Consider the following 9427-nt stretch of genomic DNA (forward strand, 5'->3'; position numbering starts at 1 on the left):
ATTAGGAGCGCAAAATTTAATACAAAGCTGATAGTATAATTATGAAAATATCTTGTTATATTAACTACTCATGAAGAGCCTTTTGGCTATATGTATTTTTAGTATACTTGATATGTATTTTTCAGTATTAGTTGTATTTTTGGTCTGATCAAAATATATATGCATGTTATATGTATTTTTTTGCTTATTTGAATATTTTTTTTTAAAGTTTAAGAAGTTGTAGTTTTACTTTGTATAGGTGATGCGTGACGAAATATTCATTGTCAGAAAACTTTCAAGATTTGCACCACATATATGCTCGTACAGTTATAATGATATTGATGGAACCATACACTCCATATTAAACAAGGAACAGTAGAAAAAGTTTTGTGACAATATCATTTTTGGTTATTTCATGAAGAAGAAGCATTGTGTAGTTCAAGCACAATTGTGCCGATGTGTTATGACGCTCGAGGTTAAGGGTAGTTCTTTTTCTGGGATAATCATTCGGGCTAATGGCACCTCTCTTAATTTTACTCCTAGGAAATTTGCCATCGTTACTGGATTAAATGGTGTGTCTAATAGGTACGACTTTATTTTTTACGAGGGTGTACCAAATAGGATTTTGTATTATCTAATGTTCATATTGTGGTTATACCCCTACTATATTTTAATTTGGTAGATAGTGGAAGATATAAAGATTTTCTATGGGATACTTTATCATTTGACGATCTAGCGAGAAGTTTGAACAACAGGTTGAAAACTGGTTGTAAATTTTATTTGATTCAGGGAATGCCACTGACTATTCAAGTGTGGCTTTACGAGTATTGTTCAAATGTCCCACGAAAGATTGCATCGAAGGTTGATAATCGAATTTTTCGATTATTAAATTGGAAGACAAATGCGCCCCGACCATGTTTTGAGTATTTGATGGATGCTATGTTCAATGACAATGGCAAGGTTTGTTGTTAATAAATACATATGTATTAATATGTATTTTATAGTATACATTTTCATTTACAATTATTTAACAGATTCTTTAACATATTTTATCTATATTTCTAGGTTGTATTTAAGAACATATAGCCAACTCAAACAGAATTGGCAAAGTTTCAAATACCACAGAAGGATGTAATTGAAGATGAACGTTCAGTTGATTCGGATGATGACTTCCAGGATACACCACCACAACAGATCAATTAACATCCAAAAAAGAAACAAAAGGTTGATTCATCAACCCATGCAGTGAAGAAACCATCAATAAAAAAGTCAGTCAATATTGTAGACGAGCATACCCAAAAGAGGACACCAGCTCCTCGCGCTGCAAAGGTTGTTGGTATGAAGATGCCAGTTTTTAAGCCAATTCAAACACGACATGCAACTTCTTCAAAAACGAAGAAAGTGAAGCAAAAGCAAGGGCTATTTTTCCTCAGGTACAGTCAAAACCAGAGAGTCTTGTAGAAATAGAAGCCCTGTCAAAGCCAGATAGTCTTGTAAAAAAGAAACCTTCATTTCTAAGAATATTTTTGATGCATTCTACGACGAGATAAATTATTTGTTAAATACTAGTTTTACATTAAAAAAATTGTGTTTAATACTTTTGTATGAAAACAGGTTCGTCAAGAGTTTAAAGGAATTCGTAGATTAGTGAAAAAAAAATTCAAACTAATGCTCAAAGCAATTGAACAAAGCAAGGTAAAACTTTTATTATTACATATGCAGAGTATTCAAAAATACATATGCAGAATATTCAAAAATACATATGCAGGATATTCAGAAATACATATGCAGTGTATTAAAAAAAATATGCAGTGTATTTAAAAATACATATGTATTTGTGAGTATTTTGTTATAAGAATATGTATTGTTACATTGATTGTAAATATTATAATCTGTAAAATAGTTTGCTTTTAGTTTTGTATATTATTATGTATTTTTTGAATGATGTTTTATAGCAATATGTATTTTAAGTGGTTTGGTATATACATATTCAGTGAACTCAAGTATTAATAGTTTATTGAACTTATATTTGTAGAAACAATAGAAAGATAAAGATTTTGAACTCCAACATATGGATTGTACTGGTGCTGAAACATCACCACAACGATTCAGTCCGAATGTTGATCAGAATTTGGGTGAAAATCAGGATGGTACAAAGGTAAATAATAACTAACATATGTTTTTTCATTTGAGTGCACATATGTAATTTTGTTTTTTAGCAGTTATGTGTTATTTTATATATAGACTTATATAAACATACATAATTGGATTTTTCTTTGATGCTGTTTTAATTTTTTTTACTTGTTTGCAAAGGGTGAACTAATTTGCATCCAGATAAAACAAACGTTGAAATTGATTCTCAACTTTTAATCCCTGATGAGCTCCTCCGAAGTATAAATTTGAATTATATATATTCTGAGAAGATTGTTCATCATGATGGTCGAATATGTATAATGAATTAAACTTTGAGTTTATGCGATGTAACAATCCTAACAATCCAGAGGATAGTTATCTATTTTTTTCATTTCTTTTGCAGATCAGTGATGACAAAATGGATTAAACAAATTTGTTTGATTCGCAGTTTACAATCCCAGATGAGTTGTTGCCAAGTCTAAATGCCTACTGGAGAGAAAGTATCACCACACATCTATCGGCAACCCGCAAAGAAAAACCTACTGATGAATATTTGAATGATAAAAAGTTTTAGTCTGTTGTTGAAGATCATTGTCAAGTATGTATAATGGTCATATTTTTGAGGTTATGTGGGTTATTTTGGACAAAACAAACTAAACTTTTTCTCATCTTTTGAAGACAAACAAAGAGAACATTGAATTGAGGTCAAAATCAGAGTTGTATGTAGAGGTTGATCTTGGTATGGAGAAGCAAATTACGACACCTCCTAAAATATAAGAACTAACCACTGATGAACAAAGGGATGAACTAGTTTGACCTGAATTACAAAATACAATTCCTGATGAGCTGCTTCCTTGTCTGAATGTCTACAGTAGTAAAAGCATCATTTCTCATCCCTCTGCTAATCGTGAACTTCAAACTCCCATTCAAAAGTTAAGGACTAGGCGACCATCCAAGTTCAAGGAGTGCACTAAGTTATATATATAGTTTTCAATGTAATATGTTATGCAAATACGTTTTTATTAATTACATTTTTGTATTCTGTAACTATATAGGAAGCTCAGTAGGACACATACGTATATTCCCCAGATAGGAAGATCAGTAGGACACATACGTATATTCCCCCAGAAATATCCATTGGTTTATCACCTGATTGATTGGATAATGGATACGAAGATTGTCAAAAAGTTCTTGGATTGAATTTCGGTCGACCTTCTAAAAGGTCATGCTAAAAGGTACTTCTTTTAAACTGTTTCAACTTTTGTTTTAAATTTCATTATGTTTTCATGATTTAACATGTACTGATAAAAAAACATAAATAAAAATGTTGATCATTACAAAAAGGGCAAATCAGCCATTCCAATGATGCATTTCGGAGTTGAGACAGTTGAAGATAAAAACGGATTCTACGCAATGGGATTCCCTGACCAGTCATGGACACACTCGGTTAGTATATTATTTTGATAATTTTTCCTTTGCAGTTGTAATACTATTTAAAATGCATATTATATTACCTGTAAATATATATACAGGTACACATATGTATTTTTACAATGTTTTTTATTATTTTACAAATGATGTGTTAAAAATACATATATAACTTATTAATACACATATGAATTTCTATCAAATCACGTACTGTTGAATATTCATTTTTCTTGCATTGTCTGTATATAAGTGTAGTTTACAAATGTAATTATACATACGTAAATTGTAGTCATTAAACTATAAAATGCATATGTATGTTATATTATATACACATGCTAATTTAGTATACAAATTATTTGAATGTACTAAGATTTGTGGTTTTAATTACTGCAGCAAATTGATGTTTGCTTCTACTACTTGAGGAAGAAGTCGAAGTATGACCCCAACAGGTTTTACAAATTCAGCAGAGTAGATTGCAACTTTATGAACATAATTAGGTCTATTCATAATGTTTATTCTGTGGATGATTCAAACCTTGCGGTGGGAGGACAAGAGGTCTATCTTAATGAATAAATCAATGGGTTCCGTATGCATGCTACTGTGCCATGGCATACAGTGGGAGACATTTATATTCCAGTCAATAAAAAGAAAAAACATCACTGGGTGCTCGCAGTTTTATCCTTCTCAGAGAGGTACATATTCTTATATGATTCATATGGATCATCTGGTCATTATCCGGCTGTTCTTGCTGAGATCGAGAAATTAGCTGAGATTATCCCTTTGTGTCTCCAAGCATGTGATTTCTACAATAAGAAAGGAATTGATCTTCAAAATCATCCAAGATACAAAGACAAAGACTCCTCAGATATGTTTGATGTGTTATTTGAAAAGAATTTGCCTCAACAACTGAGTGGAAACTTGTAAGTATTTTAATATACATCTACCAAAATTGTATGTTTGTACAAAATATATTTTAGTTATTAATCAATTTTTTTTCTTTTTGTAGGGATTGTGGTCTTTACATAGTTACATATACAGGGTGCCTTTTTTATGGTCACAAAGTTCTTTCAACTGAGTTCGATCCCAATGCACTCCATACAAGATACGTTGAACTTTTGTGGGACTATCCGAAAACAAGAAGCAAATGCTCATAGTGACGTCGAAGCACCCTTGAGGCCTGCAAGACAAAATAGAATAACTAGTGTTACTAAAGTTTTTAATATACGATGGTTGATGGATTTATTACTTTGTATAGCTGAGAAACTGGTGCATGGATGTAGGTTCTGATTGTACAAACTAATTTTTTTTGTTTTGAAGTGGTTCTAATCATAGGTTATAATAGTACTTATTTTGATGAAGGTCTAATTTTGATTTGAATTAAAGATTAATTTGAGTATTTTATGCAGTTCTACCTTTTACGGTGAGATTTAGTTAAAAAATTTATATGCAGTGTTCTATTTTGCTTAAAAATACATATGCAGTATACATCAAACGTATTTAGCTTAAAAATACATATGCAGTGTTAAGATTAAGCATTTCAAAAATACATCGGGAGCATACCTAATATGTATTTTAATATGTGTTCATTTATTATCAATATAAATGAGTATTTGAATTAAAGATAAATTTGAGTATTTCATGCAGTTTTACTTTTTATTACGAAATTTAGTTACAACATACATATGCAGTGTTCATATTTTGCTTAAAAATACATATGCATTATACATCAAATGTATTTAGCATAAAAATACATATGCATTGTTAAGATTAAGCATCTCAAAGATACATCTGGAACATAGCTAATATGTATTTTAAAATGTGTTCATTTATTATCAAAATAAATTTGAGCTAAATCAATTTTTCAAAGTACATTTAGTGTAAATCAAACTTTCAAATATTCATTTGAATTAAAGATTAATTTGAGTATTTTATGCAGTTTTCCTTTTTACTGTGAGATTTATTTAAAAAATACATATGCAGTGTTCACATTTTGCTTAAAAATACATATGCAGTATACATCTAATGTATTTAACCTAAAAATACATATGCAGTGATATGGTTTTGCAATTCAAACATATATATGCAGAATATGTCATATGTATTTAAATCTTTGATCATTTAGGACCTAAATACATGTTTGGTTAATCAAAGTTACTAACTTTGCCCTAAACTGCATATACAATGTTAAAAATACATATGAACTGTAGCTTCAAAATACATATGCAATGTTCAGATTTTTGTAACATATACATATGCAGTATTCAGATCTAACTGTGTTCAGTTATCAAATGATGCATAAATGTAGTAACCCCCAAAAAATAGTTCATTATTATAAAAACTGAAAAAGAAAGTTTTAAGAAATAATACGAAAAAACAAATGTATCATTTGCGATATTTCCTACAAGAACGCCTATTGTGACCCTTAGCCCCACAACCACCGAATGAGTTGATGTTTTTCTTTCCAAATATATCCCGGCCCGATTTTCCACGATTCTTCTTTGCAGGTCTTCCTGGAGGTCGTTTGAACTTCGGAGGCAGTGCTATTTCACTAAGTACGCTATCTGAAATTCTCTAGTCATCTTGGCATGGCAACGGATAATTGAAACATCATATGTCTTCAACACAGTTTTTGGTTTAAACAAATCACAATAATACGGCCCCTTTTGAAAAATTTTGTTATCCAACACCGCACAAACATGTGCACATGGTATCTCATCGAGTTGAAATGTATTACATGAGCACTTTCTTTTCTTGAGGCAAATGATGAAGTGATTTTATTTGTCGTGCACTGTATATACATATTCTATGGCTGGTACAACCTGATATCAAAAGAAAAAGGTAAATGCACTGCTACAAAAAGATGCAAACCATATTCTCTGATGTGTTGTAACCACACCAGCATTTTGCAATACAAATATATATGCAGAGTACATCATTTTTACTGAGCATCTAAATACATATGCAATGTTAAGAATTTTAAATACAAAAAATACATATGCAGAAAACATAATATGTTTTTAATGTTCATATTGTTCATGTTGTATATGGTTTCATTAATTTAGAACTGAAGGGAAGATATTTTCTTACTTATATTTTCATAATTATAATTCCACAAATCTAAAAGGTCATACCATCATACGAGTATACAAAGCCTCGTTCTCTTTGAGTATGTCATTAAACTTTCCAAATGAGTGTTGTGAAGGTATATGAAGCCTCCTGCCTTTTTTCGCAATTTTATTTTGCAAACAACAATCGAACTTCCTCAAGAAAATCATAAATTTGCAGTTCTCTAGCTGTCCATTTATTGACTCCATAATGTTTCAAGTCAAAGTCCATCCTCGGTGAACTATTGCATAGGACCTATCCCACTTTTCGTAACCAGCCAATTTCAAATATTTCTTCACTCTTATATCAATTGCCTCAACCTTTTCCATTAACATGTAGAATTCTGACTTTAAATATGCTTTGGCCATTGTATAAAAAATCTCTGATAATGCATCGTGACTTTTTGTAAAGTTTTTCACATTTCCCCATAGATGTCACATACATGCATAATGTGGAACATCTTTGTACACATCACCAACAACCTTTATCATGCTTGGATTCCGATCAGATACAACACACATGTTTTGTCTTTCCCCGTATGTTTCCTTTAGATTCTCAAAGAACCAAGTCTAAGATGCATCATTTTCAGAATCAAGCACACCATATGCCAAAGAAAATATATGACCTGTATATATAAAAATATTTTGCGCAGTCAAATATAAATAAATATAGTAACTATATATGTATTTATTAAAAATACAGGTCAATAAAACTGTATATTTTATCAAAGAAATGGTATCAATTACATATAATAAAATGTAGATGCACATCACAATCGAACATTATCAATTTTACATGTTTCATTCATGAAACTTTGAAAATATATGTAATTTTATACAAATATGTATATATCAAATAGAGATATGTATTTTCAAGTGATATGCAGAAATACATGTAAAAATACAACCAGTTATACAATGTAATTATAAAATAATACTAACCTGCTCTATATATCATACATGCTGTTACAAATGCCCCGGTATAAATTTCTCTCAAATGACTATCATCAACAACTACGACAGGTCTACAATGATTGAATCCTTTAATGAATGCATGTAGAGCGATAAATACATACAAGAACTCATTCTCATCCGTCTTCTTCATTCTTATATGTGACTCGGGATAGATATTATTCAAAACATATAAGTATGATGGTAGTTTCCCGTAAGATGCTGATGGCTTACCCCTCAACTCTTCTAATGCTCTTTCCTTGGCCCTCCAACATAAAGTGTATGTCAAATCCATACCAAACTCTTCCTTCATGTCATTTTTATTTCGGTCGCATTGTATTTTCGTTTGTGATTTTTGAATTTCTGTTTAACCATACCACCTATCAATATACTAGTAGCATGCATCTTTGGATATTTCTTGTCCTTCACCGGATAAGTATATTGAGGTATGAGTCCTCTTATTCTAAACATTCCAGAATCTCCCATACCTGATGCACACATTAAAAAATTGTTCCTTGATTTGCAAAACAATATATCACTGCATCCAACATAATTTAATACATTCAAAATACATATCCAAACTCATTTTAAACATGATATAAATGATATAGAATGTACGTACGTTTTCTTACTTGACCTTTTACTTCGAGTTTGAAATTTCTCCCTTATTGTATAATCCTTCATCACTGACTTTAATTTTTTTTCGTCAAGTAAACCTGGTCTTCCTCAATATACTTGTGATGTGGGTCTGAGATAATCACCTCAACAGTATCCATCTCAAATACATCTAATACTGGTGTATCTTCAAAACCACCCAAGCTCCGTCATTAGATGTATTTATCACTTTTTGCACGTTGTTACAGTCGGCTCTTCTATCAGCAACACACACAGATGAACTTGCAAAGTTGCTCCCTACAACTTTCTCCAATATGCTTACATAAAAGGAAGACAATTCATGTCTTGTTTCTTGTTTTTTCTGCACTATAAACACCTTCAAACCCATATCATTATGTATTTGTATTTGACCTGTATCACCAGTGATTTGATATTTCACTATAATATATTTGCTGATTAAGTCCACATTTAAGTGAGATGCTGCAGCTCAATGAATGATGTTGTTGTGCTCAACAATATAGCATCAGTGACGTAATCTTCATAGTTTTTTTCATACGTCCACCTACCAGAGTGCTTCACAAGAACTAGTATGCTTCCCATTTCTAAGTGATTAAACCAAAAATAAACGAATATATATATATTTGTCAGATGTCAATTGTTACAACATACACTTTTCAATTTTAATCGCAAACAAAGTTACACAGCCAACATCTACAATCAAAAAATACATTCACACAATATTTGTTTAAAGTAAAATACAAATACAACAAAAGTTTTTAGCCATAAAATTTTTTTAAAAATTTCTATTGAAAGGTTACGTACGATTAAATTCAAAACCACCAGAATTGCACACAACCAAAACATTTGTTCTATCACTTCATATGACCCAACAAAAGTACTAAAAAATACATTTACAAAACTTTTGTTATATAAAACTTAGAACAAAATTAAATTATTTCAAGTTACATACAATGACAAAGTATGTGTTCAGCGTCAAATACAACCAGATACAGAACCTCCAGATTCAAACACAAATGAACATATATAAAAGATCTTTTCATATATGTTGTTATACTCAAATTCCGACAAGCAAAACTACAAATAATTAGAATTTCATCAGCTTGGAAACCCGAATTTGATCATTCCTTGTTCTACGAGTTCAAAAAATAATAGAATAAACTTTAAAATCTACATTTGCTTACAATATATTCATAATC

At 30.7% G+C, this 9427-nt stretch overlaps 1 long non-coding RNA gene across 1 annotated transcript; it reads left to right on the top strand.

Moving 5' to 3' along the window:
- The first annotated feature begins 807 nt into the window (after positions 1-807).
- LOC124898730 lies at positions 808-1521 on the top strand. Its single transcript, XR_007055465.1, has 2 exons — positions 808-939; positions 1045-1521. It is a non-coding gene; the product is annotated as an uncharacterized LOC124898730 (long non-coding RNA).
- The last annotated feature ends 7906 nt before the right edge of the window (positions 1522-9427 follow it).

Source organism: Capsicum annuum, chromosome 5 (assembly GCF_002878395.1).
Source record: "Capsicum annuum cultivar UCD-10X-F1 chromosome 5, UCD10Xv1.1, whole genome shotgun sequence".
NCBI classification, from domain to species: domain Eukaryota; kingdom Viridiplantae; phylum Streptophyta; class Magnoliopsida; order Solanales; family Solanaceae; genus Capsicum; species Capsicum annuum.